Source organism: Microtus oregoni, unplaced genomic scaffold (assembly GCF_018167655.1).
Source record: "Microtus oregoni isolate MIOR12 unplaced genomic scaffold, Mior012 000001F_ref0000356, whole genome shotgun sequence".
In the NCBI taxonomy this organism is placed as follows: Eukaryota; Metazoa; Chordata; class Mammalia; order Rodentia; family Cricetidae; genus Microtus; species Microtus oregoni.
The window spans coordinates 61,718,848-61,738,445 of NW_024543060.1; the positions used below are offsets into that span (position 1 = coordinate 61,718,848).

General features: G+C 38.6%; 1 protein-coding gene across 3 annotated transcripts in view; it reads right to left on the reverse strand.

Annotated features, from left to right (window-relative positions):
- Slc16a7 (solute carrier family 16 member 7) overlaps positions 1 to 19,598 on the reverse strand; it is a 152,233-nt gene that overhangs the window by 92,222 nt on the left and 40,413 nt on the right. Inside the window, exons 1-2 of one of the 3 annotated variants that reach the window (XM_041663247.1) lie at positions 12,998 to 13,016; positions 9,729 to 9,821 (exon numbers count right to left, since the gene is read on the reverse strand). The exons of 1 other annotated variant lie outside the window; for it this stretch is intronic. The gene's annotated coding sequence lies outside the window, so the exon portion shown is untranslated. Of the gene's footprint in view, positions 1 to 9,728; positions 9,822 to 12,997; positions 13,017 to 19,598 lie in introns of those variants that run through there. One more of the 3 variants, XM_041663257.1, reaches the window with a different exon arrangement.

Genomic DNA, 19,598 nt, shown 5'->3' on the forward strand with positions numbered 1-19,598 from the left:
AATTAATAAGGATAATTCTCTAATAGAAATTTTCTCTGATTTGACTAAATACAGTAATTATTTCTTTTTCTAAAGTACAAGGTAGGTTTCTGCTGCTTCTTTTAAAATCTTGAGTTAAAAACTAAAATGAAAAAAAAAGTATAAGGAAATTCTCTCCTTCTACAAATACAGACCAACACTGAGGTCTTGGTATGGTGAAAAATGGTTGTGTGGATTTTCCCACAACACAGTAAACATACAACAATCCACAGCTGACATTTTGACAGAATCCTCTTCAAACACATTTTTGTCCCAAGAAAGCTCAGCACTGAGTGACTCCTGTCAAAAGACAGATCTCAGCAACTTAGCATAATGAACTGAACAGCTTGATTTTGATTTTAAAATCAAGCAGCACTACCTGCCACTAGCAGCCTGAGCTCAACAGGTTAGTCTGAAACACAGAGGAAGAAAAGGCAGACCACCCTATCCTATCCTACCCTACCCCGAGAAAGAGAGAGAGAGAGAGAGAGAGAGAGAGAGAGAGAGAGAGAATGTCCACTTAAAGTATTTTCCTTGTAAACTTGGAGAGACCAGGACTGAAAATAACTGATTGGTTAACATTTGGCATCCTTTGTGGGAAGATTAAGGTGAGAGGAAAAGTCACTATCTCATCAACTGAAACTGGCCTGCTTGGGAAACGCATCTGATTATCTCTGCAATCTTGGCTTCTCATGGTGCACACATAGCAGCTCATTTTCACACATGGTGTCCCATACATTTAAATCATGGGTAACTCAATTTTAAGACCCAACAACATTTAAGTCACTGGTAACTCAATTTTGCCTCCTTTACTTGGTCTAGATGGGGCCAAGAAACGTAGACCAGGAAACAATGTCTCATGTATAATTTCTAACACTATTCAGGGTTCAGAACATTTATTTGAGATAAACTTCTTATGTAATACAAATGACGATGCAATTAAAAATAACTCCACAGATTACCTCAGTTTCTTTAACAATAAAATTGCTAAAGAATAAACATCACTGACGTTGTCTGTTTTATCTATTGAAAGGACGGCAGTAAGACTTATACACAGAAAAGATAGCTAGTGTTAACAAGTTATTACTATTAAATATACCACAAGTGTTCACTTCATTAGACTACTATATGTTTAATATTTTGTTTCAGTATTACAAGCTATTCTAAATAGAAAAATAAAAATATGCTTATATTTGATATATAAAACTTTAGAGGTAAGAAAGAGAGAAATGATGTAATTCTGCTGTAATCCCCCAAATTAAAAAAAAAGCCATTCTGTAATCAATAAATAACTTTACAAAACCTATATGATGGTCAAGAATATGGATCATATATTTTGCACTTTTAACATCTTTTGTTTACGGCTCTTACAATGTAAAATCCTTAAAAATTCCAGGTGCTGATCAAATCACAGACCATGCTTGTAAAGATTACAAAGCTCAAATTTTATATAGACTTGCTTTGCAAATATATAACATAGTTTTCTTGACACAAGGTATTATGCCTATTAAACAGTCATAACATTTTAAATATCTATTTGTATTAACTCTATCCCAAAATCAAATATGTCTGGGACTTAAATTAAGGGTTAACATTTGCTGTAGTTGGAAAATGAGCAAATTCAGCTGGCTTGACTCCCCACACAGCAAGGATATCGACCAGGGCCTGGCACGTGCAGGCATCATTGTGCCAATGAGCCACCCAAGCGTTCTTTTTCCCATTATCCTTTTATAACTAACAAAAATATATGATATGCAAAGCATAAAGACCTTGCACACTTGTATCTGTCCAACCAATTCTGTGGGATGTGAGATGAAGACAGCAGTGTTGGCTCCGCCTCCCTCTGAGAAAGACAAATGCAGAAGAGCCCTGCTCATGCTCACTGAACCCTAGGGAGACCAGGGCAGGAGGTGACTAACCTTTGCCAAGGTTACATGTTCTCAAGAGTAATTCCAGAGCAATGATCACAAAAAGGTTTGTGCATACAGACCCCCGAGTTTTTAACATGCTCCAGTCCGTTAGGTACAAGAGAGAGATGAAATAGTCCCTGAAAATCTTGATGAAGAGCATGTGTGGCCTTGGAAGAGGTTATTCGCCCCATGCTTGAGTCGTGACAATAAGTTCTTGGCAATAGATCTGTTTATATTCTTATTCCCAAGTTTCAGGCAGCCATTGCATATTTCCCCTGTGAGGTTTTCATGTTGTGCACATTACAGCTGAATGTTAAAACCAGGATGACTGAGCAAAACCCAAGCATTTCATCTGATCAAAAAACCTAAGGAGTTATAAAGAATAGAGAGCCCAGGTATATATTTTAGAAGGAAATTAGTTGAACAACAAACAAACAAAAAATACTCCCAACGTGATCTGAGTATCTATTTGTTCTTCTCACTGGGAATTTTTCTATTTTCTTTCCTGGAAAAAGTACTATTGCATTCATATTCACTAAAGAGAACTGACTGTGATTTTATATTCTGAATTCTAGAATACAGTAGAAGTCACAATAAGCAGACAGCAGAGGGAAACAATCCTAGTTCATTTCCTGAGCTAATTATTCCCCAGAGCAACAACATCAAAGGCGTCTTGTTTGCAACTTTGATATCAAGGACAAGAAGAGAGCTATCAGTCAAATTTGCATCATGGAATAATCCCTTTAAGGTTTCAACATATGAACGGAAAATAAAACAGGGTGGGCAAAGATTTCAAACAAAAAAAATATGTATTTTTTTTAGAGCATTTCTCCTTCATGGCAGTTAATAGAGCAGAAGCATGGAAAAGGTGATGTAGGCAAGGAGACATTCAGGTCCCTTCCTTCTTTGGTTGTTGTCTGTTCAATAGAGCACTGTAGGTATTCAGCTGACAGATGAGCATCCTTCATCTCAGAAACTGTGGTTTCACATAACTCCATGGCATCACCCTCTCACGGACCAGACCAAACGCTGTCACATGTATCGACCCTCTGCCAGTGACCCAGTACAAAGTCCACACTGGCAAGAATGTCTCTTTTTCGGTATGAGATCCAGTTTCCGACTATCCAGACTCATCCATCTTCTCATCATTTCATGGGTTCTTTGTAACTTCAACAATTGCAGTACTCTTCAAATTTTAGCTATAAATCTGTCTAATTAGGGACCACACACAACTGCCTACCTACCCAACCACCACAGAAATTCCAGAAACTCTTTAAATAAAATATAGTATGATTAAGGTGTGTCTTCCATCCACTGCAACAGACTACAACACGAGGATGCACATTTCAACGTTCTCTGCAATGTCTCCAAGCTACTTTAACGAATAAATTACTTAGCTCCTAAGCCATTCTAAAATGTTTCGGTGAAAACCTGTCACTGCTGTTTTAAAGGAAAGCATAAGCCCTTCACCTGGTGACGTCAGAAAAAACAACAACAAAGAAACAGAGTGATATGAGTTGATGAATAAAAGCACTTTCCTTAAAAATCTGGTGACCTAAGTTTGATTCTTAGAACCCCGAACCCACATAGACATGGAAGGAGAGAAACATGTCCAGAAAGTTATCTGACTTCCTTGCTAGTGCTATGTCACATGCATATCTGTACTCAAGTACACACATCACACACCCACACCCATGTACACATACACACACACACACACATACACACACAATAATGTTGATAACTAAAAATTAAACCTTCTCAATAGAAGAAAAGTGTATCCATATGACAGATGATCAATCTGTCCCTGAACCCTAGTCAGAGAAGCTTCTTCTTGAAGTAGGTGGCAGTTGACATGGACAACCACAAATGGACAGAGTGTAGACAGCAGCTACATCACACAGTTCCCCTCCAGGCTCAGGGGCAGAACAGAGAGGTTGTGGGAGCCACAGACAATGAGTAACCTAAAGGAAACAGCATTGTCGTGATCAAACAGGCCTAATGTGAACCCAGAAAGACTGAGAGCATGTACAGGACCTGCACAAGTTCAAGCCAGATGAAAATCACAGCACAGAGGAGGGGAAGTCAACACAGGAACCATCTCTAATCAAGACGCTGTTTGTAGCTGACAGTTGCTCGCATTGGAGAAAGCAGTTCTCTTCAATGAAGTGAAGTCTATCCACTCACACTTAGGAATGATCATCCAGCAGAAAGGGAACTCCATGACAGTGGTTTTCATTTTATTTTATTTCTATTTTTTTAAGAAAGAAAGAATTTGCGTTTAGAAATAAGGAGAAAGGGCAAGAACTAGGAGGATATAGAAGAAGAGAAAGTATACGAGCAAATACATTGTATGAAATCCTCAGACACAGACATGTTAAAAAGAGAAAGCTAATAAAAAGATTAAAGGTAACACACAGTAATACAGGAGACACAGTTAGCAGGATCTTTGAGCATGCCTGAAGCTACAGCAGACACACAAATTAATAATAATAATAACAACAAAAGTAAACTTTCAAAAATGAAGAACATTATTATAAATGCATGCACAGAGACAGTTAATGGGAATTGTACCACACCTGAGACTTGATAAGGCTCCAGTGCTTCTTTTCCTGTCTCCTATTTTTTTGCATATCCTAGATAACCTTGCTGACTCTATAGCGGCACAGGATAGTGGCCTCCTTTGCCTCTGATGGGCCATATCAGCCCCAGAGTCCTCACTAGGTCTCTCTGCCTTGGGGTCTCTCACCTGTTTCCCTACACAGCCTAACAGAACTCATTTCTTGCAGTCCTTCACTGCACTATAGGCCTGAGGTCCTAGGTTTTTTATTTTGTTATAGGTACTGGCTTTTACTCTCAGTGTAAACTTACAGCCTGTTCCTTACCTTGAACAGACTACATAGCATAGGCTTACCACCTCCCTAGTGGTTTTACATAGTTACTTAGGCAAACACATCTGCTAAAATAACACTACCGTCCATTCTACATTTAGGTAACGAACTTTTCAAGAAAAGAAAAAAATAAAAAAATATTCATCCCCCCAAAAAAGTTAAGCAAGTTTGGAGAGGTCACCCCATGCTCCTTTTCAGGAATCTTATTACAGTAGAGATGGGTTTTGAGGTGAACACTCTGGGAGGCCATTTCTAGGGCAGATTCCTCCTCTGAGAAGGGAAAGTTAAGCTGGGAGATAAATTCAAATTAAAATCTCTACTTGATTATGTATTCAAGCCACATTCTCTAGTGCAACATCAGGTTTAAGAATTGAGTAGATGCCTCTAAGAAGTTCGCTGAATCTGCCTTTTTCCCCCTTGTGCTTAATTAATTAGTTTAACCAACATTTAGTGGGCGGCTAGCATACAGAAGCCATTATGGCAGGACTAGGAGGGATGTCAAGGTAAGCAAGGCCGGTAATCTTTTCTCTTACATGCACTCTCTTCATGATGAATATAGATGCATACAGTGCTACCAAGCCAGAATTATTAAAGCCATAATAGAGACAGAGTCTTATTAGAGTCACCAATGTCCTATAGAGCCTTGTAGGATTTAACTCAGCACCACATGCAAATGCACGTGAGACAGCAAACTCATAAAACTATCTACTACAGGCATCTTTTGTATCACAAGGCTGTTAAGCAATACTAGGTGTTGATTCTCTTGATGATATAGAGGAACCATTTTCTTACATATGAAAACATCACCCTCTCTGACTAGACTTTGTAGGCATTCATTATCAAATATAATGGCTTAGACTTGACAGGAGCTCTTAATTCATTATTCTGAACCATGTGAGAGGAAGAGAAGAATAAACACTATGTTTATTTTTTTTCTAGGTATAAATACTGCCCATGCAATATGGAAAGTGTTGCTATGACTATAAGCTGTCCTCCACAATCTGACAGCAAGGTCTCGTTGCTACAGACAACAACTACAGAAGTCAAGCTGGAGACTAGGTAGAGCCTTCACACTTGCTTTCTAGCATCTTTGGTACAAAAATGATACCGATAAAGAAATATAAACATGAAGCCAGCTACAATATCTTTGAGCTGCAATGGTGCCCTGCATACAAGATACGCTAGCGCAATGGTGACCCAAAGCTTGTGGAAGGAACCAAGCAATATCTGATGTGACTTAAGGCCCGCTCCACGAGATGGAATACCTACCTACCTGATACTGCTTGGCTGACCAAGAACCTGAGACTAGATAGGCCAGGAATCCAGGGCAAAAACAAGTATGATGTTTTAAAAAAAGCAATAAAATGACTCCTAATAACGTTCTGCTGTACTGAGATCAGTGGCTTCAATAGAAAAAAAATAGAAAAAAGATAGACCTTGCCTATATAGTAGATGAGAGCTAACACAGAAATGCAAGAAATGCACTGTTGGACAGTGTACAGAGAGTGCGTGACTCTGTAGCACTCAGTCCTAAATGGGACATCTTTATCAAGGCCCTCCTCTCAAGGCACAGGGGCAGAAAGATTGGAAGAGCCAGAGCTGATGGATGACTTCAAGGAAACAGCCTCTTCCAAACCCAACAGGACTGATGCACATGTGAACACACAGAGAGTGTTGCAGCCCATACAAGGCACACACAGGCTCAAGGGAGTCAGATTCACAGCACTGGAAAGGGGAAGAGGATGTGGGTTCCCTCATCTAACCAGGAAGTTATGGGCAACTGATGCTTGCTTGCAGAGAAAAACGCCAGTTTGCCCAGTGGAGTCTCACCAAGTATATGAACAATACTTCAGGGAGGGCTCCATGCCCAAAAGTAGCTGAGCAAAACAAGCAAACAAAAAACTCAATAGTATTTCTGTAGACTTTTTGTCTCATTTTTTCTTTTGCTTGCGCATTTTGTTGCTGTTGTTCTATGGGGGTTTTGCTTGTTTATTTTGATCTTTGTCTCTCTCTTTCTTGTGTGTGTGTTCTGCGTTTTTTGTTTCTGTTGCTGTTGCTTTGGAAAGGAAAAAGAACACAAAGAACATAAAGTTAGGCAGGTAGGTGAGTGGGAAGAATCCAGAAGGAAGGCAGGAATTGGGGGAAGAAGAAAATGACTGAAATATACTGCATGAAATGTACAAAGAAAGAATACTGCCCAAAACAGTTACAAAGCCAACTGAACCTGAAAGTAAAAGAAGCCCCACTTGGTTGTTAGTCCCGATGCCAACCCACAGGATCAGAATTTCAGTGCTAGGAATGAGGTCAATGACTGTGTGTGGCAGAAGTGATGTTAACCCAGACTAGAACTGTAAATCTAAGAATGAGGATACGGTGACTGTGTGTGGCCGAAGAGCAGTTTATTTCTCATAAAGGTGAGCTAGCTGGCTTTGCTCACCCTTCTTGAAAGGAATTCCAGAAAGAGAGCCAGAGATAAAGAAGTCATACTGAGGAATGGAACATGCCTGACCCATCTGCTAACTCATTGCAGAGGCTTTTTTTTTTTTAAAGTTCAGATAGGTCCTCTCTTCTTTATTTTGTTAACATCTCGATTTAAGTTAAATCAGGAGCAAGAAAGAGCAATGAGGAAGGCCACACCAGCCAGAACCAATTCACGCTAACCCAACTCTCATCAGAGAGGCTTCACCCAGCAACTGATGGACATAGATGTAGAGGACCCACAGCCAAACATTATGTTAAGCTTGGAAAATCCTATAGAAAAAGAGGAGGAAGGCTTGTAAGGGCCAGAAGGGTCAAGGCAACCACAAAAAAAAAAAAAAAAAAAAAAAAAAAAAAAAAAAAAACAAACAAAAAAAAACATAGACACTAACTAACCTGACCCATAGGGGCTCACAGAGACTAACATGACAATGAGGGGCCCTACATGGGACTGGCATGGGCCTTCTGCATATATGTTATCTTTATGTAACTTGGTATTTTTGTGAGATTTCAAACAAAGCAGGGGATGTTTCTGATTCTGGTGTCTGCTTTTGTGACCCAGGATCGCCTCATGCAGCCTTAATAGAGAAAGAAGAGCCTAGTATCACTCAATTTGACATACCATGGCTGACTGATGTTCATGGGAGACCCGCTTGTATCTGAAGACAAGCAGTGCAGGAGGAGCAGATGGGGGGAATATATGGGAGGTGTGGGGAGGAACAGGGAAGAGAGTAAGGAGGGGGAACTTTTGGTTGGGATGTGAAAATAGACAAACAAAAAAGAGCAATGACTTGTACAGGCTTCAAATTCATCTCCGAGGCCACCAAATTCTCGCTGTACATGTCCACATCATCAGCCACTCAGAACTCCGTGACTCTCAGCTATATTCAGGTAAATGAGATATGAATTAGCAAAGATGGGAAACGTAGAATTGTAACGTGGAAACAGAAGGACCACAAATAAGCCAGCTCTATTTGAGAATGACGCAGAAATCTCATTTAGCTATAAGTACAGTGTCACTGTCTGCTTCTTAATCACATATCCAGCAGACTTGTGAATATAATGTCTACGTATCCAATTTAAATGAGTGGCTTCCCTCGTGTTTCAGATGTCTGTGTAAAGAATGGGCTTTGTTTTGATTTGTTTTCCCTACAGAAAGCAGCGGGTGCTCAAACACAGGCACAGACAGGCTGCTCTATAACAGAAATGCACAATTAAAGACAGCTTGGCACACGCAGCACAGTGCCACCGGCCCGTGTGGGGGTGGCTGCAAGGAGCAAACAGATCTCACCACACTGCCAACTCTGCTCTGTGCATCCACGCCAATTCAGGGATCACTGGGGAGTTAGCCCCGAAGCCTTGGAAAGATACCGCTTCTCCATTTAGGGTGTCGGCATTGCATGCGGGCTGAATAAATCCAAATATGTATTTTGCAGTATAGATCCTATGACCAAGTTCTAGCAGACTGATCAAATATTCATTTCTTATCTAGAGCCACCACCATTGCCAGACGCAGACCATCTCTACGCAACCACCGAATGAACGCCTCTTAAAGTACATCATGAAAGCAACATTCTGAGTAGGTTTCCCTTACTTTCAAAACATTTCTTACTGAGGCTCCTTCTTCCAGGATGTTATACTCACTTGGTGGTGCCAAGATACCTGCATGTTTGAGCAGTGATATCAACGCGGGCATGGAGACTGACTACCAAGAGGCTGAGGTGGAAAGGAGATTCCCAGGAAATGAAGCATTACAGAGTCTGCTAATTGTGCATAATTCATATTTAATTAATTAGTATTTGTGACCATGTAAACAAGGGAGAGAATGACCTTAAAAGCATGGCATTTCAAAAATTAACTGATATCACACTGTGCTGTTGACAGTATTTAACATCATTAAAACATGTCTGGCCCAACGGCAGCCACTAATAAATTTTGGGTACTACTCCCTGTAATTGTCTTTAAAAAGATAATAAAATTTATGGAAAATATTAGCTAAGGAATAAATACTTCAATCACAAAAATGGTTAAGTTTGTTTGACTTCTAAGATCTGTCAAATTTTCCAAGTACTTCAATAAATTAAATGATTTTCATAACAGCCAATATAAAGAAACTTTGTAATATTCTCATTTTATAGAGGAAAAGATTGTATATGAACAATTTGAACAGATTTTAATCAGGAAGCATCAGAGCTAAGAGTTGAAACCAGACAACAGGGGCTACAGTCTGTGCTCTTAACAACGAAGATGGTGAAACATGCCAGGGGCGTGTATCCAACAGAAGCCAACTTGCTCAATGATCATAAGCAGTTATGACACAATATTAAATATGGCAATCACAATTTGTTCACATTAAAATGTCCCAATTCAGAAAATGTCATGAGTTAGGGAAAGCAGACATAAGATACTACTGGACATGAAGGAAACTCACCAGCTAGCTCTAGGGAGGAACTGTTCTGCGTTCACAGTGCCCAGATATTTTTGTCTAGGTCAATAGGAAAGCAGCGCATCCCAACCTTGACTCCTAGAAGTATCAAAAAGAGAGTAACATTTAATCACTACAGCACACGTTAACAGGAAGGATAGGTTCTACCATCCAGCTTTCTCTTGCCTCGATGCCGTTCCTACTGGGCTTTCTCTATAACACTGCAGTTTGACTTAAAATCATCATTTGGCATGAAAAGATGATTTTGCTCCATGAGCTAAATATTGATATTGATAAATATTGATATTATCAGCAGCAGCAAGCCTGTGTTCTAACCACAATGTCAGCTCTATGTCTTCTCTCCAAATTCAAATTTACAAAAATTAAGGCTTTTTTTTGTAAAAACATCGTTTCACTTCAATCAACTATCTTTTGAGATTTTAAAGTCATTTTCTTTTATCGTCCGAGTGATGTTTACCTGTGCTCTTAGAACGATAATGTATATAAAAGGAGTGTGTGGTTGAAAACAAAAACTTAAAATTTCTATAAAAATACAAGAAACTCCACTAATATTAACTAAAAATCCAAAGGAACATTTCAGCAAGACATTGAAAGTAGAACAATGTTCCAGAAGCACCGTGGAATATAATTAAAATATGACCATCTGTATTCCTTGAATCTATGAACTTTGTAACATGATTTTTACTTCTTTGTCCAATTCTCTAACTTGGAAAGGAGAAAAGACACAAAGTGATTTGTTTTTATGATCACTAAATCCAATACAATGAACTTTTGGGTGTGACTACGAAGAATCAGGTGTTTGCAGCTGGACAGCGCAGAGAAAGCTTACTGAAATCCTTTGCTATGAGCAAAGACAACAGAGCAGATGGCAATACATGAGCTTTCCAGTAAGCACTCCAAAGTTTCCTCACGTGGTCAGAGAGCACTGCTTGACCTCATGGTTTACATAGAAGGGGATTCAACAGACAATCTGTTTATTAATTTCTAAGATTATAATAACCATATTATTTTCACATAATTGTCTTAATGTAGTAAAAAAATCTTGCAAAAACATGTCAATTTCTATATGCAAAATTTTCCTTGGGACAGTAATTAAACTCATTCGAATTTAAAATTACTATTAAAATATAGTTCACCATATTACTCATATTATCATGTCACGATGAGTAAGATTTACATATTTGACTAAAGCATATTTAAGACCATAACATCTAGTACATTTAACTTACTATTTTTTTTTTTTTTTGTGGTTTTTCGAGACAGGGTTTCTCTGTGGTTTTGGAGCCTGTCCTGGAACTAGCTCTTGTAGACCAGGCTGGTCTCGAACTCACAGAGATCCGCCTGCCTCTGCCTCCCGAGTGCTGGGATTAAAGGCGTGCGCCACCACCGCCCGGGTTTAACTTACTATTTTCAATAAGAGCTATTAAAACATACACTTTTGAACTTATTTCATTTATAGATATGATGGTTTGTTGGACTTTTTAATTTATTTCACATAAACATGATAGTTTATTAGTATTATCTGTCACAATCCACCTTTGTCTACATATTTCTGTTACTTGCACAATGATCTTAAAAGCAACATCCCCCATATTTTGATTCTCAAGTGAGATAAAATGCTACTAATAATTAGTACAAATAGTAACAGTGAGAATGATATAAGGAAGTTTTTTTTCTTTTTTTTTCTTCTTTTCCAACTATAAACTTATTCTAAAATTGTAAGATAAGAAATTTCTGATTTTCATCAAGAATTTCAGATTCTTAGTTCTTTAATTTACATTATTTTGTCATACAAAAGTAGGCCAATAAAAGCCTTTTTATTTGCATTAAGAGATGTCTTTAATGATTTTAATTTTTTAAAGAAAATAAATTGACCTGAAATTCATATGTTTAAGTGCTGACATATTAAAATATTAAGAATGGTTTAGAATTTATATTATGTCTATCAAATACATTTAAAAAAAACAGATAACTAAATAAAAATAAAACACTTTTTTTCTTTTTGGTTTGGTTTTCACGTGGCAAGGGTTGGTGTCTCCAACCATCTAAAATTCCGTCAAAAACACAGAGAGTTTAAGAAGACTTTCATATATATATAAAACAATACATTTCATAATTTTATAAATATAAAACCAATAATTAAAGCACAACCTATGCTTTAAAAAAGCATAAGAATTTAGTAATTCTTATTACTTGAATTACTTTAATCCACAAAGTAAGAGAATTTCCCTGTTCTACAGGTACTCCAAATTCAACACAAATACAAAAGAAATGAAAACCATTGAGAAAAAAAGGTTCAAGTATGAATGTATGGGTCTGGAGAGCTAAATTAATATATAATATCTTATCACACAAAGACTTTTTTCCTATTTATTTATTTATTTATTTATTTATTTATTTATTTTAGTCAGAGCTTAATTTTGTAGTTGAACTTATATATACCAAGTTGGTCTCCAACTGGTAGCAATACTCCTGCCTCAGCCTCCCAAGCACTAAAATTATAGACACACATCATGCTCAACATTATTTTTCATTCCATAATTTTGAAGCCCATGATGAGGTGGTTTAAATGGTCATACATTTTAGAGAGTTAATATTTCCATTATGCTATTTTAATACTCTGGCATTTTGTAATGCATCTGTATCTAGCCTTTCTCATGACTTGCTTTAAAATTTTCAGTTATGAACAAAATGAGTTAGCTAGGACATATGATCTTTTGTAACTAATGAAGAAAACAAATTTTAATAAACTCACAAGTGACATACACTTGATAAAGTTGTTTATTTAGGTATGCCCAATTACATAGCTAGTAAAATACAAAGTGTGATGCAATTATACACCATTCATGTGTACACATGGTTTATTATCTGCAACATGATAAAAAAAAAGAAGAAGAATTTAGCTATCAAATACAATTGTGCTGATGTCCTTAACAAGTCAAAACTAGCTCAAAGTAAAGGACTGTCTCAGAAGCTAGAGTGACTGCCGCAGAAATATTTAATGCCATTGAGATTCACATTCAGATTTTCAGGAGAAATGAAAGATAATGAATTCTCTTAGAAGAAAGATTCTCCCTTTAATTCAGAAGCATTTTCTAGTCGTGATCATGCTTTTGAATACTTGGTGGTCATTAGGGCTTAGCAAAAGTTTCCTTGAGTAAAATATTGATTAATATCTGGTTCATAACTCCATGCATTATTATAGTAGTTAGTGTTAATAAGGAATACGAAACAACAGCGAAGCTAGCCACTACCTTCTCTTAAATCTCTTTCTTTCCACAGAAGCCCCCAAAACATGTTTGTTTTGGAAGCAACTGGTGAACAGAAGGAGAATTTAAAGTCAGTGACTAATGACACGGGAAAACACATAAGAGTCACATCAGCTGACCAGCAGCTGACTTGCTCGAGGTGGAAGAATGCAAGGGCGCCATTCAAGGACAAACAATAACATTCCTTTAGTAGCGAAATGATTAGTGCGTGACAGCAGGTCCTACTTGGCCCTAGAAACAAACCCACTGTGTTAAGATTATCCAGTAACCAAGGTGACCTCTGAAAGTCAGGAGACAGGTTACAAAAGCCTTGACATCCAACTACAGAGTCTTTTCTGTGGCTACATTGTGAAGCCAGGATCATGGTCAACTCCAGAGTTCTACTGTATTCTTTATTAAATATTATCACCTAACATCTGCAATCAAGTCTAAAACAACTGAAACATGAGACAACTGGGAGCCAAAGGGACAGCACCCACTGCCTTAGAATAAAAATAAAAAGAGAGAACTGTTTTCAGTCTAAACATTTCCTTTTTTTTTATCTTGATGCTTTAGCAGAAATATTGAATGAATGAATTTTCTTCACGTATCTTTGAACTAGGGATGCAAATGGTCTACCTTTCTACTCAAGTCAAGGAGGAAAGAAGTCTACAGGCACTGAGAACACATACAATCTGTTTGTGCTGTGCTAAATGTTAACCATTAAGAGCCTCAAAGCCAAAATGCATTGCAAACAGCCATTGACATCAGCCGGTCTAGTCAAAATTTCACCCTGTAGAGTTACAATAATACAACACTGGAGGTGGAGATAGCATTGAAACGTTGGGATGGAAGATGAAGGAGGAACGGCCAGACAGCAATAAAGAAAACAGTTTAATTGATATCCACCTTCCCTTCTCTGAGGGCAACTGTACACAAGATCCTTCACAAATACTACTTTTCCACATGATTAGGATGGATGGGTATGATGTAAAGCTATGGAAAAGGGACCCCAGAGACTTCCAGCTAGAGAGTGTGGGGCTGAGGGAGAGCCAAAGCTGCTCCATTCTCCGGTCTCCTAATGAAGTCCTAGGAGCACATGTCTACCGTGGGCAGACCTCCATTCAGGCTTCAGTACAGGAGTCAGAGGAAAGCAGACGTGTTCCTGAATCTGATCACTGATTTTGGTCAGGGGACTTTCAGTTGTCCTTGCCTGGTTATTCCACTGTTCCTATTTAGTTGCTGTCCTTGGAGAAATGTTTGGGGAAAAATATTTCACAGCCAAGGTTGCTGCAAAAATAATAGAAACTGAACTCACAGTGAAATTCAGTTTTAAGAAATTTTCAACTTTTCGAATTCTCGGATATGAAATTGCAGCAAACAGATTAGAACTACAGATGGATTTTTTTTTTATATTCTAGAAGGTAAAATTGGCTATTCCAGTCTTTCCAAACATACTGATAAAGTCAACATCCCCATTTCAGACACAGGGAAGACTAGGTACAATTAATTTTAGTCTTCGATGTTGCAGAGCTTTAAGGGCGGGGCTTATTATCAAGATCGCTTGAGCTTTATCATCCTGTCCACAGAGTCAAACAGTTAAGATATGTATTTCATAAACACCAAATGTATTCATAACAAATGCATGAATGTACTACATGATATATAAAATATTCACACTAAACTTTATTGAATTTCTGTAAAATTTCAGTTAATACTGTCATGCATCCCCTGAAAAACAACTTCATTGTTATATATTGTTGACAAGTGCATCTATTTAGGAAGCTCAAATTGCTTAATTTATATTAGAGTTACCAAACTGCTAAGATGGTATTGGTTTAATATGTAACAAGAGAAATTAATTCATTGAGAATGATTCAAATAAGCAAAAATTGTGATATATAAACTCAAATGTTATAGAATAATTTTTAAAAATGAAACATTAACATTTTTAAAATATGCATATATATCAACATTAGAATTTATTGGTCAAATATTAACCAAACCCACAAAACAAGATGCATAAATCCAATTAATTTCATCTATTTGCTATTCTGAACTCAGCGGTAAGGAATACAAGCCTAGCACCCCAAGAAGTGTGCTTGTGGACTTCCTTCAAGAAAAGTGTGTTAAATCAGGGCACAGCAATATTTTCCAGAAATAAGAAAGTGCACTCAGTTAAAAGCCTACAAGTATGATGGCCCCAGTTCCCATGATGTCTCTCTGGTTATTGCTCTAACTATCAGTAAGCAGCTTCCCATAAGGATTAATTTTATGTCTCTGCATAGTATTCACCCAGCAGTGCATTCTCCCATTTGGGCCACTCTCTCTGCTTAGTCACACAACTTTGGGAACCTTTCTCATCCTTTTCCACCCTGTAGGACACTGTATCACCACCAAATTCTTTTTATTTCTAAGACTGCTTTAGACTTTCTTTTCTCCACGCATTTAGGTCTACAGTGGTATATGCAAAGGCTCAGTGTGATCCTTCTGTGGCCATTGGAGTTTTATCTTTTCACCTTCCTGAAAATAAATCCATTTTAATCGAGGTTCATTTCAAAGCCACATCACCCTGAATAACAAGACTCATCTATCTTCTTTGAGACCATTTCTTCAAGATCTATTTTTCATCATCCCAAAATACTATCATAATTAATGATGGTAATCAATACTCAGAGACTGCAATCAATAACTTCATCATAAAATTCATGACCTCTACTCGACTTTTATTTCTAAAGTAATCTGCTTCAAACTTGGACTTCATGGCTGCTGTGACTACCTCTGTCTTTGGCATTGATACTGCATTTCCAAATTACAGGTTCCTGTCTTTTATATAATCTTTGCTGTCTTTCTAGAATCTCCTTGATATTGGGCAGACCCTTGACACATCTTCCAAACTAAGAGTCAGCTCCCAGCCTCTTGGCGTGTCTTCTCCACACATTCAAAGCTTCAATAAAAAGTTAAACATAATTCTAATGTTACCAATTGAACATGTGGCCCTTTCACTCCATCTAAATAGGAATAGTGGGTAGCTGGTAACTGCCAGCAACCCCAGGCTTTCAATGCCCAAGGTCAAAGCGCTGTCCTGGTAGATTCACAGGTTCACAGTTCTAATCTAAGAGTTAGAAACCTTTTGTTGTGGACTGTAAAAGTCATAGATTAATGGCTGCTGATACTCCAGTTAGAAGCTTATAGTCTGGCATTGAACAGAAGACAATCCCAGCATGTGGCAGCCATTGTAATTCTAGGTTTCTAACAGCAGGGAGGAGTTGCAGCAGGCAGCAGCAACCAAGAGCAGACACAGCTCTCAAAGAGACCTAGGATGCTCAGAGACCCCCAGCCCACTCAACTCTACACTGCGAGTGGTAAGATCCCAGTGGACACTGCTCCTGCTCTTGGAGTCAAGACCTGTGAGAGCCTTGGTCTCTAAAGTCTTGACAGCTTTCTGGAGCTCCTTCCCCAACCAGAGCTTGCAGTTTCTCACAGCTGGGCATGCCCTCTGAGTTTCTAAGGTCTCCATTCTGTGTGGTTTCTGCCCTGGTCACTCCCTTGAGGTCTTCAGCTGCCTTCTCATCACTACTACCACTGATACTGACTGTCTTCACCTTGGCTCCCATTCTAAAGCCACTTACATTGGCTTGTCTTTGTTACCAGCCCACCACATTGTGGTAATCATAAAAACCAAAGTAGGAAATAAAAGACCACCCAAGACAACATTCCTTTGCTTTCTCTAAATGTTCTAAAAACACTGAAATAATCTCATCCTCCAGCTCTCTTCATGTTAGTTCCCCTCTGAGTCTTCCCTGCCTGAATGTGTGGGGCCTACTAAAGAACTGTCTGTTTTTTTCAGTTAAGCAAGCTCCTACTTATTCCTCAAGACCGCTTTAAAAGTTCCTCTCCTACAAGTGCAGCACACCAGAAAGACTTTTCAAAAGAGAATCAGGAGACTTACTCAGAGGCTAGATCTTCAGGGAGGGCAGTAGAAAGGAAGCCTCATACTGAGGGTGTGTGTACTCCAGCTATGAATGTGGCCAAACTCGAACTCTTGAACAGACCTAATACATTATGAAATTTTACTTAATGTTTACCTTTTTCAAGTGACCTGCAAAGTTCTCAACAATGAACTTCTCACAGGATAATAGTTCTAGCAGTAAAGGGCTGAGCGTGCTCTCCAGACTCCACTGATGACCAGAGCTGCAACCGTTGCTTTACTTTTCTTTCATCAACATTTGCAGTTTAGGAAAGTTCCCTGATGGCTCAGAAACAGTCGCATGCTTCTGAAATTCTCCAGGAACTACAAGGTATCTCCCACTGTTAGGAAATAGCCATGTTCGGTTGTCTGTGCAACGATTTTATTTATTATTTTTTTTATTTTTATTTTTTGGATTTTTCAAGACAGGGTTTCTCCGTAGCTTTTGGTTCCTGTCCTGGAACTAGCTCTTGTAGACCAGGCTGGCCTCGAACTCACAGAGATCCGCCTGCCTCTGCCTCCCGGGTGCTGGGATTAAAGGTGTGCGCCACCGCCGCCCGGCTGTGCAGTGATTTTAAAGAGGGAAGGAGAAAGGGAGAAGTCAGGCTATACCTCATGCTCACTGAGGGGAAAGTAAACATTGCACAAACAGGTCACTGATTTTTCGACAGTACAAAAATTCCTTAAAGGCTAGTGATTTATGAAATTATAACATACGTCTAAAGTATTTTCTAAAACAGAAATTGATGATTTCAACTTTTGATCTCCTAAAAAGATTAGTTCTATGTGTCAACACCTGGTGTTTGGGAGGGCGAGGGGAGGTTTTTTGTTTGTTTGTTTGTTTAGCTTGTTTTAGCACCCATTCAGTGGTATGTCTTCAATAAAATAAACTCTCCTATCTTAATAGAATTTTTATTTTAGATGAAATGCCATCAATATCTGAAGGTCAATATTCACACTTAGGTGATCCATCCTCTACCCACAATTCTAACCCAATGCCTCTTCCATGTTCAGAGCAGAATTAGAAGGAATGGCCCTCAGGACAGAAAAGGAACCAGCACAGTGGACATTTACGCTCCTTTGGGAGTTGATGTAGGTGTTCGATAATCCCATAGTCACCCTCTCAAACTGGAAGGTGGCTGTGGCATTTATTCAGATTTCAAAACCTGTTTTGATAGCACACTTTTCTTGAACAATACCAGATTTCACCAAAATTCTCCCTGTACAGTGAAAAGGCTGCTGGAAGGCCAACGTCTTCGTATTTCTGGGCTCGATTACGCTGGTGTGGTAACACTTCTCTAAACCTATTTTAAGCTTCCTCTCAGGTTACAGTAAGCTGTATTGTAAATCTAATTACACTTACCCACAGGGAAGGAGGCACCTGAGAATGCTTCTCTGTAATCTACTTAAGGAAAGACACTACTGTTTTTTTTAAAGCACTTATCAAAATTGTTATTACATGGTTATTTATACCTCTAATGGCATATTTTACACCACACACACAAAAAAAAAAACACAAGGGCACATGGATACGTTATATACATAATACCTCTCACCGTGCCCAGAATGTCAATAAATGATGAACAAAGGGAAGAAGGAACATGGAGAGAACTAAGTCCACACACATTTAAGTAATTTTAAACTCATGAAGAAAACTTGCATGCTCTCACAAAGACTCTGAGTCACAGTACAGTCAAGCACAGACTTTCCAATGCAAGTGTAATAGATCTAATGCCAGTTTTGATATTTAAAGTTCTGTGAGAAAAAAAATAAACAAAAACCAGCAGACTCAACTTTCTATCACTCATTTCGTCATCTGTGGAATGTGAACAATTACGCTGCAATAAGCAAAGGCAACAATTACACAAGCATGGTCCACACACGAAGCAGGAGCTACGTGAAGGAGGTAATATCACTTACTAATGTTTATGTCAGTTTATGTAAATTATATTTATCTAAACTACCCTTTTAAAACTTGGTAATAGGGGCTGGAGAGATGGCTCAGTGGTTAAGAGCACTGGCTGCTCTTCCAGAGGTCCTGAGTTCAATTCCCAGCAACCACATGGTGGCTCACAACCATCTGTAATAAGATCTGGCACCCGCTTCTGGCATGCGGGCATACATGGAGGCAGAATGTTGTATACATGAGGAATAAATAAATAAATCTTTTTTAAAAACTTGGCAATAGCCGGGCGGTGGTGGTGCACGCCTTTAATCCCAGCACTCGGGAGGCAGAGGCAGGCGGATCTCTGTGAGTTCGAGGCCAGCCTGGTCTACAAGAGCTAGTTCCAGGACAGGAACCAAAAGCTACGGAGAAACCCTGTCTCGAAAAATAAAAAAAAAAAAAACTTGGCAATATATGTCTGTTCTGAACAAATATGCAGAGCGATAACTCATCAGAAATGAAGAGTATTTAGACAAATCTCCCAACTTCTTCATGCCTAGTTTAACAAGGACCACCCATCCCTCTCAACAAATTTCTTCCAATCATATTCTAGGACACTTTCCTGCACATTATGCATGCCCTATTCATAAGCCTGCTGGAGTCTGTCCCTCTGGCCCATACAGCAGTCCAAATACAATGGGACATCAACTCTCCAGCTCACACTTCATGATCTTCCTCAGATCAGCAACTTT